The sequence below is a fragment of the Ornithodoros turicata genome, chromosome 2 (genome assembly GCF_037126465.1).
Source record: "Ornithodoros turicata isolate Travis chromosome 2, ASM3712646v1, whole genome shotgun sequence".
NCBI classification, from domain to species: domain Eukaryota; kingdom Metazoa; phylum Arthropoda; class Arachnida; order Ixodida; family Argasidae; genus Ornithodoros; species Ornithodoros turicata.
Window position 1 is genome coordinate 136753290 of NC_088202.1, and position 15940 is coordinate 136769229.

The window sequence follows — 15940 nt, forward strand, 5'->3', positions numbered from 1 at the left end:
AAAACGCCCGTATCGTGCCGGTGTGTTGTCCTGGACGATACATATTATTTTAACCGAAGAAATGAAGTGGACGCATTCAGCGACCGGCTAAAATGTCGCGCGTTCGGCTGTATACTATATAGACCCGGTCGTTCTAACATTGTTCCCCACCACTGACGAGTGGCGCGGGTTGCTATATATAGGGCAATATACAACAGAGAAGCGGTTTGAAAACACCCTCAACAGACACAATCTCGTCACTTTTCACGCGTTGCCAAATGGCTATATATAGGAAAAGGGACTGCTATTTAAAAGGGATGGTGGACGATTAGTACTGACAAAGAGCATTACCCATAATATATACCCATAAGCACCGCTTTGGCTTCGACGGCAGGTCGAGATATCTCGAATCGAAAGTATCTGTTTTTCGAAGTATTATTGTGTATATTTCGAATCGCGCCGTCACCACGAGATGGCAGCACAACTTGTAAAAATTTTGTCGTCTAAATTAAGTCGTCTCAACTGAAACTATAGACAGCAATATAACGTGTCGTTATAGCTTTCCCTCGCTCTAAAAAGAAAAAAAAGGAAGTAAATGAGGAATGAATTACAGCTTATATAAGACGATAGTCCATTTATACACTTCGGACTCTGAAATTAACTCCCCAGTACTGCAAGATAGTCTATATAAACTGCGTATAAACTGTCATCTATCTACTTCCCAAAATGACTTTTTTTTTTTTTTTTTTTGTAGTGTGTATAGATGTATATTGTATAGAATACAATCCAAAATCAAACGTGCACCTTACATTGGCTATTCCAAGCAGAGCTGACGTTGTTGCCTGCAAGTGGCTGAATATATAACAGTTCAGAATCCAATGCATCGGGAATTCACATACCTCTGATGCAGTTCCATATATGTCACTGAAGTACGCGGAAGGAATGCGGCAGTCCTGGTTTCCCGCGCGATCCTGCGAGAGACAGATACACAGTGAATATTGTTACACATTTCGAGCGTAAATGTCTTGTCCTGTGCGGTGTAGGTTCCCAGGTTACACGGTGTCTCCCTGGTGTAGGTTTCGCATCATCCAAAACTGAGTTCAATGGCAAATCTATATATACATAAAGCACTGTTTCAAATGACACATTCTACAAATTACGTAGTTTCATAATAATACAGTCAAACTCCTTTACAACGAAACTCAGGGGACAGCAAAAAAAATTCGCAGTAAAGGTATTTTCGTTAAAAAGGGTGTCTATTATTGGACCTATGGGCTCCAGCGGGACCGCAAAAAAAATTTGCTGTAGTGGTATTTTCGTTAAAAAGGTGTTCGTTATAAAGGAGTTTGACTGTAATAAGTTTTATTGCTGCCCAAGAACGGCCACAAGGGCCATATATATATTGGCGCGCACAGCATAAGCCACATTGGTAATGCAATGCTGTATATTGTTTAAAACAGGCTTTCAGATCGGTTTTTTTCAGCGCTGTTATTACGGATAAAGTGTGGGCAAGAAAAAAGCGGTTCTAATTTTAAAAAAAACTCCTGTGTTTACACGCTAAAAAGTGAAAAATTGTTTCCTGTGTGCACCATATTCCGAATTTCAACGTCGGAAAATTTGGAGCGTGCCTGTTACACGCAGGAACAAACATTATCGTTAAATGGCGCAATGCGGCGAGCTACACCTGTCCCTTCAAGTTGTTGCTCGAACGGTCCGGTTGTGACCGCTGTAAAACCCAACGGTATAAGATGTACGACTTGACGCTATCCCTTACGTACGTAAAGGCGATAGCGTATCGGTATACTAAAACTCTCTATTTTGCGTCATCGTTTTATTTGTTCCGTCGCTATACCGTGCAATATTTATTTATATATCCGGTATATATATATATATATATATATACTGGAACCGGCAGATTTTCAAGGTGGATATCGGAACAGCTCCCTGTGAAGTCGGCGCCCAGGAGGCGTTCTGACCCCTCCCCCCTCGTCTATACCACTTCTGTCCTCTTTCCGCCTGTTCACATCTGCACACTGCTGATAAGTACAGTTGCTCGGCGTCGCTATATAGCACGGAATGGAAAAAGTGAATCCTGGTGCCAGCTGTGCTGTCTGTGGTGTTTTTCCCGAGTTTTCGACAGACGCTGTCAGAGATACGTCGGCACAGTTCCTTTAGAAGTCGGCCCAGGACGCGCATTCCGCCCGGAGCGTTAGTCGTGACGTCACCCACCTCTGTGAAGCCGACAACGACGAGCTTTTTCACGAGCACCACCACCACCACAGAATGCAAAAAGAAGAACCGAAATCTATATCAAATACAGTCAAACTCCATTATAGCGAACACCTTTTTAACGAAAATACCACTACAGCAAATTTTTTTTTGCGGTCCCGCTGGAGCCCTATAGGTCCAATAATGAACATCCTTTTTAACGAAAATACCTTTACTGCAATTTTTTTTTTTTTTTTTTTTTTTTTTTTTTTTTTGCTGTCCCCTGAGTTCCGTTGTAAAGGAGTTTGACTGTATAGCATAAATGCGGACGTGATGGTGGAGGAACTCCAAAAGAAAACGAGCCTCAGTTCGGGCAAAGGAGAAAGGACGACACAAATGTTGTTGCTCGTTTTGAGACTCTCTGTGTCGTTCGTTGTTCTTTGCCCAAACTCAGGGTTTTTTACCATGGAGCGCAACCGAAACCTCTCCGCATCTCTAAACTGATCAGCAGCTAGTTGCACTAGCACTTAGGACAGTTTTCTCAAATAACTATATAGGGAAGCACGAAAGAAGTCGTCGGCGCATTGGTACACAAACGAAATATTCGTGAAAGCGAATTCACACTTCAGTGACGGTTTCGAAACGCAAGTGGAGGACAATGCGTATAGATATTGGCCCTATATAGCCGTGACGCAGTTTATATCTGTTACGCTTAATCATTTCTATACCTTTCGCTTCTTAGCATATCCTTTCCCTTCTCTTCCTTTTCCATGGTATACTGCTCCTTACGTGGAGTAACACCCCAGTCTTTAGACTATAGGATGATGTTGTATATAGGGGATTAGGATCGACGGTTGACCAATACTCCGAGTATATGTCAAATTTCAACCTTTCATTCCGTTTCAAAGCGTAGAGTTTCGTGTAGTTTCGCGTTGTTTTCTTAATAACGCGTCCTGGAGTAGCCAGTCCCGAGTGGCTCGAGACTAACATCTCCATTTTTTTTTCTTTTAAAACTCAATCAATCAACCTTGTCCTGGAACATCACAAAGGTTTCCATGCAGACCCCTTTCACGAGATTCTGGGCTGTCATATGCGCATCTCGTTTCCCCTCACATCCCCATTTTTCTTTTTCTTTTTTTTTTCTTTATCACATCAACATCATCCTGGTGTGCACAATATCCCTCAGGGCGCGTTGGTGAGCGTTGAGGATATTTCTCGGAAGACCTGCCGCATGGAGACCCCATTGACAGCTTCAGGTATAATATCCAGGATTCTTAAGTGTATATTATGCAGTGAACTTCTGTTGCACACGGGACAACCAGAAAAACAAAAAAGGGCGTGCTTACTTTCGGGACCTTTCTAACACAATCGACATCACGGAAATACGAAACCACTCCAACGCGCACGCGAAGCCATATTACTCCCGCATAAAATGGGCACTCATTAATGGGAACACTTCCCCCAAAAAGGCTGTCGTATACCACGCGTGCGTATATCGACAGTTTAATGCGACGCAGTTGAAACTGCACGTGCCCTCTCTCATTTGTCCGCTCGTCGTCGAGCTGTTATCTGTTTCCCACATCGACAAATATACAGGGGGCAGACAGGTGAGGCTGCGCGCTCTGTTCTTCGATCTCGGGTTATCCTAAGATCACGATTCGTGGGGGCAGGCATCGATTCATGACCTGCATGCACTAGCTTTGATAAGGGTTTCCAATGCTTGCCAGCTCTCCAATAACGAGACACTCTATATAGAGACAGCAGTCACATTGGAATATATAGGGGAAATGTAGGAAGAAAAAAAAAAAAAAGCCCTGCGCGGAAACTGCGTTAAGCGTGCGATGATTCATTAGAGTAGTTGGTGCCCGCACGTGGTTGATGTAAACAGATTGCGGGTCCGTGCATATAGAAATCGAAGGTTTCACTGAGTGAAGATTGTGGTCTGCAAAAAACGCTGTAACTCTTGTGCGGTGTTTGAGTGGACGTTGGGTGTTCCGAGTTGGGGGTATACGTTAAGTATATACTGCGTCATTCCTTTTGCGAGATACACGCTGATTTGAGGTGTGATAATAAAGATGATCATAACCCGTGGCTTTATATACGTCGTGAGACAACAGAGCTTTAGAACAGGATGCCCAACAAAATGGGGCGTCGTGTCGACACGCTTCGAACCCGCGACCTTTGGATTTTTATTCGATAACCGATAACGATAACCGAATTCAGTTGAAACTTTAGAGGAGTTTGAAGCGAGTGTGAAGAGTTTGCTTGTCGACATGACGACATTCTGATAGGGTATAGTGCATCCGAACTCCGACTTCGCAGCGGAGCTGTCTGACTCACACAGTTTATATGGTGCTTAACAATCTTACACCCTCCTGAAAGGGCGTCTAAGGGGTGCAAAAGAAGGCATTTTCAAGGAAAAACAGCTTTTCAAAGGGTGTTTTACACAGAACGCACCCTCTAAAAAGTGTGTTCCAGACCATACGGTGTAAAAAGTGGTGTGAGTTATAGGACAAGCCATTTACACCCATAAGGGTGTTTTTCAGTTTACAGTGATGTTAAATGAAATGAACTTCTTTAGCGGATGCTTGGTTGCGTATCGAATACAGCGTCAATAATGTAGAAATGTCCTTAAACAACGTTGCTAGCCACAGTGTACGTTATGGTTATGTTCTATGTATATAGGTTCCAGTGCGCTCAGGACGTCTGTAGCGGAAGGGATGTCTGTAGCGAAACTGATGTTGCTTTACAAGACGCTTATTATCATCACCATATATGAGTGGCCACAGTCGCTAAAAGACACACATTACGTCAAAACGTTAGTTGCGGCTCTCTACATAGTGCCTTTTATTTCTTGGGAGTGAATTGCCGCGTGAGTGTGACGTTATTTCTCTGCCTCAATATAGCAGAGCCTCTTCAAAGAATACAAAACCAGCAAGATGCTCCAAAAAGAATGCGACTTTACGGCAACATTCGTCTTATAGAGGGACACTAACATGTAAGGCCAATGAGAATCCTTTTAGTGCACGTTTACATAGCCAGTACAGCTGTACTGTTTCCCTGCCGTTTGCCACGTTAGAGGGCAAGAGTTAATTTTTTTACAAGAACGAGTACGTGTTGACTCATGACGGCCAGTAGGGTTGCCTCACCCTATATGTCGAAATTAACTGGGAGGATAACAAAATAGAATTATCGCGCAGAAGTCGAGAGGGTGTCTGGAGACGTTTAATTATGGGGAGTCGTGTCGCTGACAACACAAAGGGCAACACCAGAGTGCGCATCATAAATAGTTAGAACGAAGAATCTGCCAACAATGTGCATCACGCAGTTTCATCAGGTAGAGCGGTATAAGCAATTGCAACGTTCGAACAACAATGCCGTACATCAACGAGCGAGATGTGGAGCGAGCATGTTCTTTTTCTAGTGAATCTGCTACTGAAAATCTGTCAAGGGTCTCGATAATGACGTTCCAACGAATATCAAGATGATGAAGGCATCTTCGCAAGCTCATAAAGTCTTTAAAAAAGAACTTAAGCAGAAGACATCTGTAAAGGACAATAGAATTACACAACTGCCCGTCACGTATTTGTTTGTTTGTTGTTGTTGTTGTTTTTTTTACTTACTATGGATCAACATTAAGTTTTGTAGACTTTCATTACTCATGCCCTGGTGTCTCCGTCATTCTGTATAGCAGCGGCTGTGCAATGGACAGCGTTGCATCCAGATGCGCTGCAACCTAAACTAATATACTTTCGCTTTCATAGCCATTGCAATGCGGACCTTTTTATTGAATTGTTTCCATAGTTCATTTGTCGCATCATGTCATGCATGTCATCTTTCTTCTCCGTAATCGAGCCGATAACGTTAGTAAATAAAAAAAAATGGAAGTTCAGTGGAAACATGTTTCATGGTATCAGCATTGAGCGTTAACATAAGTATATATCCTCGGGAGGCTTGCTGAGCCTTTTGTTTTTTCACCATTTCGTTCTTCAGTCAAATGGAGTAATGAAAACCCAAGTTTTCCTCGAAGGCTCAAATTGAAGGAGCTGTGTAGCGGATCATCATGTATTTCTCTCTCTCTCTGTCTAATTTCAAGTCAAAAAACATCAATACCGAATCACATACCTATATCGCGACATTCCGCGCGAGATACGTATTAGCCAGTTTTAGTGAATGGTTTTTCTTCAGACGGTTCGCGAACGATTTCGCGAATGGCCAATGGCCATGGTTGTGGCGGAGTGACTCAAAACGTAATCATCTGATTGGTTCGTGGCAAAACCGATCGCGAACCGCTTGAGAGAAAACGATTCACTCAAAACTGGCTAATGCAGGTTTAGCAAACCGTTGGCAAGGTTATCGTGCCTATCCGAACCAATCGCAGTCGTGTGTGACTCAGGTTCTTATCCACTGATTGGTTCCGGTTGGTACGGTTCGACGCAAGCCACGTTATCAACGGTTTGCTAAAACTCTCTATCGGGTATAGTTATTAATGTAAGCGCTTTTGGTGCTCCCAAAGAAACAAGGGTCGTCATTCCGCATGCCTTGCCCTGCTCTTGACCTGGAATCTGGGCAGATTCGATGCTAGGTCAAGAGATCCAACAGGACAAGAGATCCACCGATGGATCTCTTGACCCGTTGGATCTCTTGAATCTCTTGACTCGTTGGATCCGAACAGTTTTTTTGCAGAATGCGTGGTGACGACTCCTTATCGCTTTGGAGCTTAAAGGCACTTAGGTAGCTTGTATTATCAGAGATTAGTGAGTTTTAGTACAACGTACGCTATAACCTTTGCGTAGCGAAAACGTCGTGGTTCATGCGCAATGCACGAAGCTGTCTTTTTGTTTTGCGCGTGCGCAGAACCACCAACACTATATCCCTTACGTATGCAAAGGCGATAGTGTATAATGCACTGAAACTCTCGGATATTAAAGATTATCATGACGTTATCTAACGATAAACTGCTGCCACCAAAGTAACGGACTTGCGTGCGATATGTTACGGTTCTCTCACGGAGTTCTCTCTACGTCACCTCCATGACGTAGGCTGTTCGGCACGCGCTTGCTGCTGCGTTCACCTCTTCCTTCACATCGTGACGTATACACACTCGTGACCTCTAGGAAGGAAGGAGAGCGTGCGCGTGGAGAGCAACTATATACTAGTCTACTGTTCAGGGTGCGCTTGTTCTGCGCTCGTATCTCTTGTGTGAATTCCATCACAACCAGAACAGACTCATGAATAGCCTGTGAAACATTGTGACGCCATTGCTTGGATGCCTTTTTTAAAATAGCAATCCGGTTCTTTGCTTGGCTAACCTCTACTTGTTCTCTTTCAATAAACATATCCCCCCCCCACACACACACACAACAGAGGCCCTGCCAATATATCTGTTTGAATTTCGTGGGTCTATCATGACCCTTCGAGGACCACTTTTCTAACTGCTTCTATATACGTGTTAATGATGAACACTATATCTCACTCTTCAGTCCTAACACAGCGGTACAGCTCGCATCAGTGTTAACTTGAACGACATTTCGGCCCTGCGGACCCTGGTGGTGTTTAGTAGAAGTAACGTCGGAGGGGTGTTTTGTGTTCATCTGTTTACACTTAGAGGTGTGACCGTCGTTATATGAAGACGTTGTTTTCTGCTAGGCGCTTCCAGGATGGATCTTTTCCCTCTTCGCAAGCTGGAGTGCCCTCCCCCCCCCCCTCCAGCACAGGCTCGAGCTGTGTTCAAGTTAACGTTGAAGCGAGGCGTACATGTGCCATTAACTTCAAATTATCTCTCGTGTCATAAAGACACCGCACGGCATGGTACTCCTTGTGTGTGCGGCGTCATGCGGAGGCGGATAATGTTTTTGTGAATCACATTCTTTGTGTTTCTTTTCTACGTGCATTCTCCTCAAAGCCTTAAAGGGAATGTGCGTATTCTCTCAATATCCACACTGAGTTTTGTGTGTGTTTTTTTAAACACATTTTCGGTGTAAATGTCTCGTCTAATAAAGCACATACCTTCTCAGTTCACGTCATACGAAACGGCGTTTGTGTAAAGCTTTTCTAACCGGCGCATGCTACACAAAGCACAAGCTGTATGACAGATTATATTACGCAAAACACCATTGCAGAGGATGTATTGTGCTTAAAACAATATTTCATGTAGGTTTCCACATATAGACACATTTTCCAACGCCGTCATTACACCTTTCGGCTGCCCCTACGGAATACAAAAGAGAATGTTTTTTTTCTTTTTCTTTTTTCAAAAGACCAAAAAACTAAAACAAAAGAAACAGCTCCTGACACACGCTGAAAAGTGTAAAATATATTACTGTCCACCATTACTTGCACTAACAATTTTAGTTTCTATTTATTTGTCGAAGACGGTTTGGTCTTGGAGGGCACTGCAAAGGGCGCACGGGGTGCCTGACGAGGCCATGTGCCACCCTAAAAAATGCAAATAGCAGTACAAAACAGAAATCAACATATCAAAACGTTGAATAAAAATACACACGCGCAGATTAATAGTTGTATCATATAGAGCAGTTTACAGCACTAATACATGTCAGTTTAACAATTACAATGAAAAGATGGCTATAAGAAGCAAGCGAGCTGGTGACGTTGACGCGTAATGTAAATCCCCGAGACCAGGGAACACGGAAGGTGAGACTTCGTGTTGTGTCTGTCCCTTCGTGTTCCCTATAGTCTCGGGTTTTTACATTATGCATGTAACAACATGTAACAACATGAACTTCTCTAGGAGATGACAATGAATCAATGAGACCATAAGTGACATACCATCTCTACACCACATTACTGGAAATTATGGTACTACGTTCTCAAGAGACATGTTACAATTCCTCCAGATTGTATTTTCCTTCGCTTAATACTTTTTGATCTTGTTTTTTACCCATTTTAAGAATGCACTACTTTTGCAAAACTCCTAATAACCGATAGCCATTTCTCAGCTTCTTTCCGTTAGAATACAGGCTAAACACGAGTGCTGCCGTTGTTTATCTTTTCTCAAACCCCAGCAGTGTAATATTGCTCCCAGCGATCTTCTTTACCATGTTCGCTCACCTGAGATCTCTCAACGGTTGTTGTCTCCGGTAACACTCCTAGTGTACATCGCCTTGTTTCGCATTTTCTTTTTCGCACCCTCAGTCCTCTCTAATAAGAATTTGTATTTCCTCCTCACCACCTTCTTTGTCCCCTTTCTCTGATGCACATTAGTATAAATGTCTCTACCAAGTGTTCAATGTATCGCACCTGATGAAAGACGGACTCCGTCCGAAAACTTGTGTTTCAGTAAAATAAATGTTTCAATTTCTTTAAATACTTATTTCATTCACTTGCGAGTACTAGACTTCTCTCATTCTTTGCTTTAGTTTACTACGTTACGTCTTCTAAAGCAGCTTTATTCGTCGTTTTAATTACTTTGTGTCCGAGGTAAAAACCCTATCTTCTGGAATTTGCTGTGCCGCTAAGCACGAAATTTCCTTACCCCCCCCCCCCCCCTCCCCCTTGACAGACCCTTAAATCCGCCCATGAGTGGTGGGTTCGTATACCACTGGCTGTGCTGTCCGCGGTTTTCCGAGAGACTTTACAGACGAATGTCGGCATATAGTTCCCTCTGAAGTCGGCCCAAGGCGCGCATACTAACCCCCCTGTCCCCAACTTCTTCCTGACTGTCCTCTCTCCCTCTGTCCACGTCTGTATTCCGCTCATAGCCACAGTTGCTTCGCGGTGATAACACGGACACACACACAAAAAAGCTTTGTGTCTGGAACCATTGCTTTGCAAAAGCTCAAAAATAATTGGGTATTCATTCAACAATTATTCTGGTGTTTTCCATCGTAGGCATTGTTTGAGGAAATTGATTGAACGTCAACAGTATAGTACACACTGTTCCATTATTTAGAGTTCATTGTTGGCAACAATTCGAGCGAGAATGCAGTCTATGCTGCAGTTCAAATTGATTACAACTTTCGTGCAATGCTTTGCCAAACAGGGAGAATGATTTAATTTATATACAAACGCAGGATTCCCAAGGTCAGTATACACGTAAATAGCTGTCTTGCATCCAGTATACGCCGTGGGTTGGAAAGTACGGTGTACATTTTTCGCAAAGTCTAATGTTACCAATGGCACGCGTTGCTCGCTTTTGAACGGCTATTATTATAGAAGGTAGTCGAGATTCGCTTGGGTCGTATAGGATCTGTTGGGTCCTAATTTTCAAAAGAGTTACCGCCGCTTTCCTGATCGTCACTTCTTCGACACCAATATCGCCTGCTTTTGAGCTTGCTGATTAGCGGCAGACAACACTATATGATAAGTTCTCGTTGCGTCGTCGTATATGCCACGAGTCGTTCTCTTTCTTTCACGCCGGTAACAAACAAGATGGTTCCCTGTCTCGCTTCCAAATGCTTCGCGCACGCGCTCAGGGCAAAACATTCTCCCGCCTAACTTAATTACCTCCTTGTAAGAAAGGTAGCTATAATTCATAACTGCGTTGCTCCAGAATGGTGACTTTAACAGCCATCTATGAATCAGCAAGAGCGAGACTCCTATTCTGCGGATCCACCTGATGAATAACAGCTTCGTGAAGCGGTCTCACTTTTTGCCACTGAGGAAGAACGCGTGCAAGAAAGAAAGAAAGAAAGAAAAAAAAAGTGGGGGGCAAACAACTTTTGAAGCTCGCTTGTCTTGTCACACTGGAGAAGATATACGGCGGCAGGGGTAGCGGCACTCGCGCGTCACGACCATTCACCGTTTAATAAGTTTTTATTGGCGCCAACAGGAGTTGCGCCGGGTGCGAGGATATTGCGCTCAAAGACAAGTTGAATCTATCGCGTAAAATATTGTGTTTAGGTTTTTGATGGACGACGGCTCCCTCTTAATTGAATCAGTTCGCATATACAAGAAGCCGTGAAGAGGCAGGCAGGTTTTCTGGGTTGTGTTCTTTCTTAGACACTCGTCTTTTTATTCTTTTTTTTTTTCTTTTTTTCTCGCGTCATATTCCGTAAAGTGAGCGCAGTCTGCACGGAAGTGTCGAAACTTCACTGACGTTTCTTCGCGGAGCGCAGAGATCGACAGCGTGTTACGTACGCAAATACCGCGCTACACGCTGCTGCCGTCTGGCGGTGGCGTCATAGTCAATGGCGTCATGTTGACGAGGCTCGTCTATCGTCCATTTGCGCTCTTGCGTGGCTAATAAAACCAGTGGTAGAAATTTTCAAACGTCAGAAAAAGAAAAGAACAGACCTTCTGCTGCCAGAGAAGGCAGAAAAAACATCTCTACAACGCTTACTATAGCGTAAAAAAAATATCTTGACTATCAAGATGCGACATAAAATTGAATCAGTTTTTTTTTGTGTGTGGCAGCTCTCTACTAGTCGTTATGCACAGATAGTTTTCTTTGTTTTTGACACTTCTCTGCGCTTACATTATATACCCTAAGGAGGTTTCATGGGAGGTTCAAGCACGGTCACTTCTCATACAGGATGCAGCGAGCTTTTAGCGAATTTTAACCCGCCCCAGTTATCAGTAAGCCAATATTAACTGTTTATAGCAAAACGTTCATCCCTTATCAGTGCACTTTCTGCGGGGAAGGCTATCCCGGTTTCATTACCATGCAATTAATAGGACGCGGAGCGTTGAGACGCCACTTACTTATAAAGTATACAGCTATACACTGCCAACGGGCCCCAGGGTAAGGCAGCGGTTCCCACAAGCTGTTAATCAGGTACTAAAGTGTTATTGTTATCACCATCACTGATCAAAAGCCACAAGAGTGGTATGCTCTTTCTTTCTTTTTTACGTAAACTTCTTTTTTTTAAACATGCGTCATTAAAATAATAATAATAAGCAGGCGAAGGCTTCTGCGAACAGTTAATTGACGCCGCTACGAAGTTGCCTGCAGAACATCAAAAATTCTTCCAAAAAAGTTTGCATTTCTGCGTCTAAGCCTCACGTCTCATCTTTAAAAAAATATTGTTCGCATTTAATTGAATATAACATATTACGTTAAGCATTGAACAGAACCTGAGACTGGTTGAGGTTTGTCCCAGACCTGTCTTGGGCTGTTGCTATGCAGGTTGTGTAAATGTTATGCATGCAAAGTGCAGCAAACTATAACCATAAACCTTAGGAGTCAAACTAAATTATATAGTTTAGTCTTATCGTGGATATACGTTTCACCAAGTTCAATTTCTCCCTGGTTTTCTTTTAAATAATCAATCAATCAATCAATCAATCAATCAATCGTTTCACCAAATAACACACGCCAGCCAGAAGAACTGAGAGAGGGAGCAATGCGAGAGGAACCCGAAAAAGCGGCCGCACGTCATAGGCTCGTTTTTTCAATAATTTTTATTGCCTTACAGAATGTCTCTGGAAGTTGAACTTTGATGGAAAGCACATCGCGTGACTATGCGCTACAACTCTGTAATTTACACTAGGCACCAATTCCCATTAATTAAGCTAATTAATTATGGTAACTCATTAATGACGGCACTATATGAGCCGAATTAAAACGAATATTGAGTAGGCCATGCAAGAAATAGATACAGGCAGCACAATTTGCGCAGGAAAAAGTGCGGCTTGTATTTTTAAAAATTGTGGTCAGTTTTCAATGACGCACCCTGTATAGAGATCCCGCTTTTACAACTTATGTCGAATATGTACTGTTTGCCCATTGTGACATAACATGCGCACGTGCTGCGGGTAAAAGTACACGTATCGGTACCACATAAACGCATGGGAGAGGCGTTTGAGGTACACTGTAATCGAGAGACCATGTATTCTCCAGCTGTACACAAGCTTGTCATGTCATTATTTACCAGAGCTCAGGAAGTGCAGGTGCGGGGACATTCACCTCGGCAGCCAAACACCACGTGACTGCAGCGAAATTAGTTCAAATTGTCGTCTCGTGTGCTCGCATGACGCGCATATACTGCGACGTGACGTCATGCTTACGTTCGTCGCGGTTCTCGACGACACGCAGCCTTTGGCCCGGGTTACCCTGATACAGCCATATAACAAAATGATTGACCAAAATCCTGTGAATCGTCACGGTACGAATCATGAAGTATTATGCCTACACTATGAAAAGAAAGGGTGTACTTTAACTCCTTTTCCTTGCCACATACGAGTATATCACTCTCTTATGGAGAAGTACAATTATACTCTCAAAACGTATAGTTTCCTCACTCCCTTCTAGGAGTGAGGAGACCTTTTCACTTCCTACTGGAGAGTAATTGTACGCTGCAAAGGGAGTGAACCCTCGTTAATATGACCCCCGATAATCTGACATACGCGCTTTACGACCACACTCTTTTGGAACAATGCTGTGAAACCTCTGCAAATCCCCCCCCCCCGTTAATATGACAATTCCGCATTATGACCAAAATTTTCGGGAACGACCATGGTCATAATAACGAGGGTTCACTGAATGTGGCAAGGGTGTACACCCCAAAAAGGAGTTACTGTACATCTTTTTCTTTCTTATATTTTTATTTTATTTTATTTTATTTTTTTACAGTGTAGTTTACACTGCAACGCGGATCGAGTGCCGATGCGGTTGTTCTGTTGTACGACAAGCTTTTCAGACACATGGTTTTTTGATACGAAAAACGCCTGTGTTTGAGTAATAATTCCTCCTCTCCCCTCCACCATGACACTCCACTCTTGCTTTACGTCTATTTATCTAGCGATCTATTCCCACTCTCTGGTGCGCCTTCGCTCTTTGGTCAGCTGCGTATATATAGCCGGAGGTAACCCGTAGCTTTTTTTTTTCTTTTTCATTCCGTGTTAGCACCGCGTAGCAACTGTGGCTATGAGCAGCGCACAGAGGTGGACAGATGCAAAGAGATGACAGCAGGAAGGAGTGGGAGACAGGGGGCGGGGAGGTTAGTATGCGTCCTGGGCCGCCTTCAGGGGGAACTGCGCCAACATTCGTCTGGAAAGTCTGCCGGAAAACCCGGAGAAAACCTCAGACAGCGGTGTCGGGATTCTAACCTGCATCACCTCCCAGTAATCCGTACCGCATGGAGTGCGGCCGAGTCCAACAACAACAACAACAACTTTATTTTGAGATAATGAATAGGGAGTTTCATCGCCAGCGGCGATGCGCTACCCCCAATGCTGGTGGTGATGTGGGGTATGAAATAACGAGCCCCTTCACAATTAGGATCCAAGTCCGATGGTGTCAAAAACAAAAAAGTCAAAAGAGCTTTGAGGGCAGAGCGTTAGTGGGCTGGATGTGGCCAGGGACCAAGCAATTTTGAGAGAGAGAGAGAGATAGGGCGCAGAGCTCCAGCTGATTAAGAGACCCGGAGAGTGCGGTGCGGGAAGGTCGGTCAGGCAAACTACATTGTTGTCAGCTTGCTGCTATACGGGATGGTGTTTCAAAAGCGTAAAATATAGTTGTTGGACAGCATTTGTGGCAAATTTCGCAGCCAGTGTCGCCTTTGCTTTTTCCCAGCATGACCACCTGCATGCACCATGTTACACCAGAAAGCGGTCATCCTTACTGCTGCGTAAAAACACCATTTGCTACACCAGTGTTACTCGAACGGTGTAAAGAGGGAAGAGACGGGTGTAAATGCAAAAGAACTATTTTTTTTATACAGCGCTTGGTGTAATAAAGAGTGTATTTTCTCATACGTACACCTTTTTTAGCACACTTTTTATGTCGTTTAGTTAACTTTGTGGAATTAAAAAAGGTGTATTTGCTTAAAAACACTTTTTTTTTACCCAGAAAGGGTGTTTTTGAATTTACTGTGATAGTGTGGGCAAAGAAGAAGAATGTGCTCTAGATCTTCTGGAGCACCACACTGACAGCATCCGCGGGAGAGTCGACATGCCGCAACCGGGAACGCCACTGAGCTCGGTCGAGCCTATAACTCTTGCGGTATGCGTAGGCTTTTTGGTTCGCTGTGCTCCGTTGCCGTGACAACCGCGCCGCGCCGCAGCCGTTATGCATGAAAATGCAACAGTGTGCACCTGGCATTATCTTGTAGTAGTAGAGTGTTTGCATATCACGACAACCTTTCCGTAATCATGATAAGCCGATCGCCCTAATCCTTTGATGTGTTGATGTGATGGTGTTTGACGTGTTGACATCATGTTGCTGTTCGTTGATGATGGCGCGTGATGGCTTGTTTTATCGCGAGATTTTTGTAGAGCGCTTCCGGTGTGCTCAAACTTTTTGACGCATTTTCTATGGCACACTGTGAACTGATCAACACGTTCTAAAAAATTCGTTCTGAAATGTAAGATTTTCAGCGCAGCACAACTTGTGGAGCATGTGCGAATGCGCAATGCCTCGACAACATAACATCTACACTCTATAAGAGAAAAAGGTACGATTTTCTACCCGTTTCGGTAGAGCTGCATTGCAACCACATTTCTACTCCAACATGTTTTACTTTTTGGGTATAACTGCAGAGTAGAAACTGTCGGTCCACCAGCTCGGGTAGGAAATCCTACCATTTTATTTTATAGAGCAAACGTGAGAGAGAGGAGGAAGGGAAAGGGACGCCGCCGCATATACCCACGAGGGAGAAGTCACGTGAGGATTGGCACGAAATGGTAGAAGTACTGTCCTGCTGCAACTTTGGGTAGGAAATTCTACCTTTTTTTCCTTAGAGTGTACAGCTGAAGTCTGGAGAATGGGACCTATCCCCGATCAGTGCTTGACAACGCTGTCTTAGAAAAGCCTTACCGGTTTTCAGATCTACCTTCGACCGCTTAGGAAAAA

General features: G+C 43.7%; 1 protein-coding gene and 1 long non-coding RNA gene across 9 annotated transcripts in view; one reads left to right on the top strand and one right to left on the bottom strand.

Annotated features, from left to right (window-relative positions):
* LOC135386192 (uncharacterized) overlaps positions 1-15940 on the bottom strand; it is a 449529-nt gene that overhangs the window by 342554 nt on the left and 91035 nt on the right. For all 4 annotated transcript variants that reach the window (XR_010420629.1, XR_010420631.1, XR_010420630.1 and 1 more), the window contains exon 2: positions 879-950. This is a non-coding gene — a long non-coding RNA (uncharacterized LOC135386192). The remainder of the gene's footprint in view (positions 1-878; positions 951-15940) is intronic.
* Positions 1-15940, top strand: part of LOC135386189 (paired box protein Pax-6-like) — a 105887-nt gene that overhangs the window by 1065 nt on the left and 88882 nt on the right. The gene's annotated exons all lie outside the window — the stretch shown is intronic.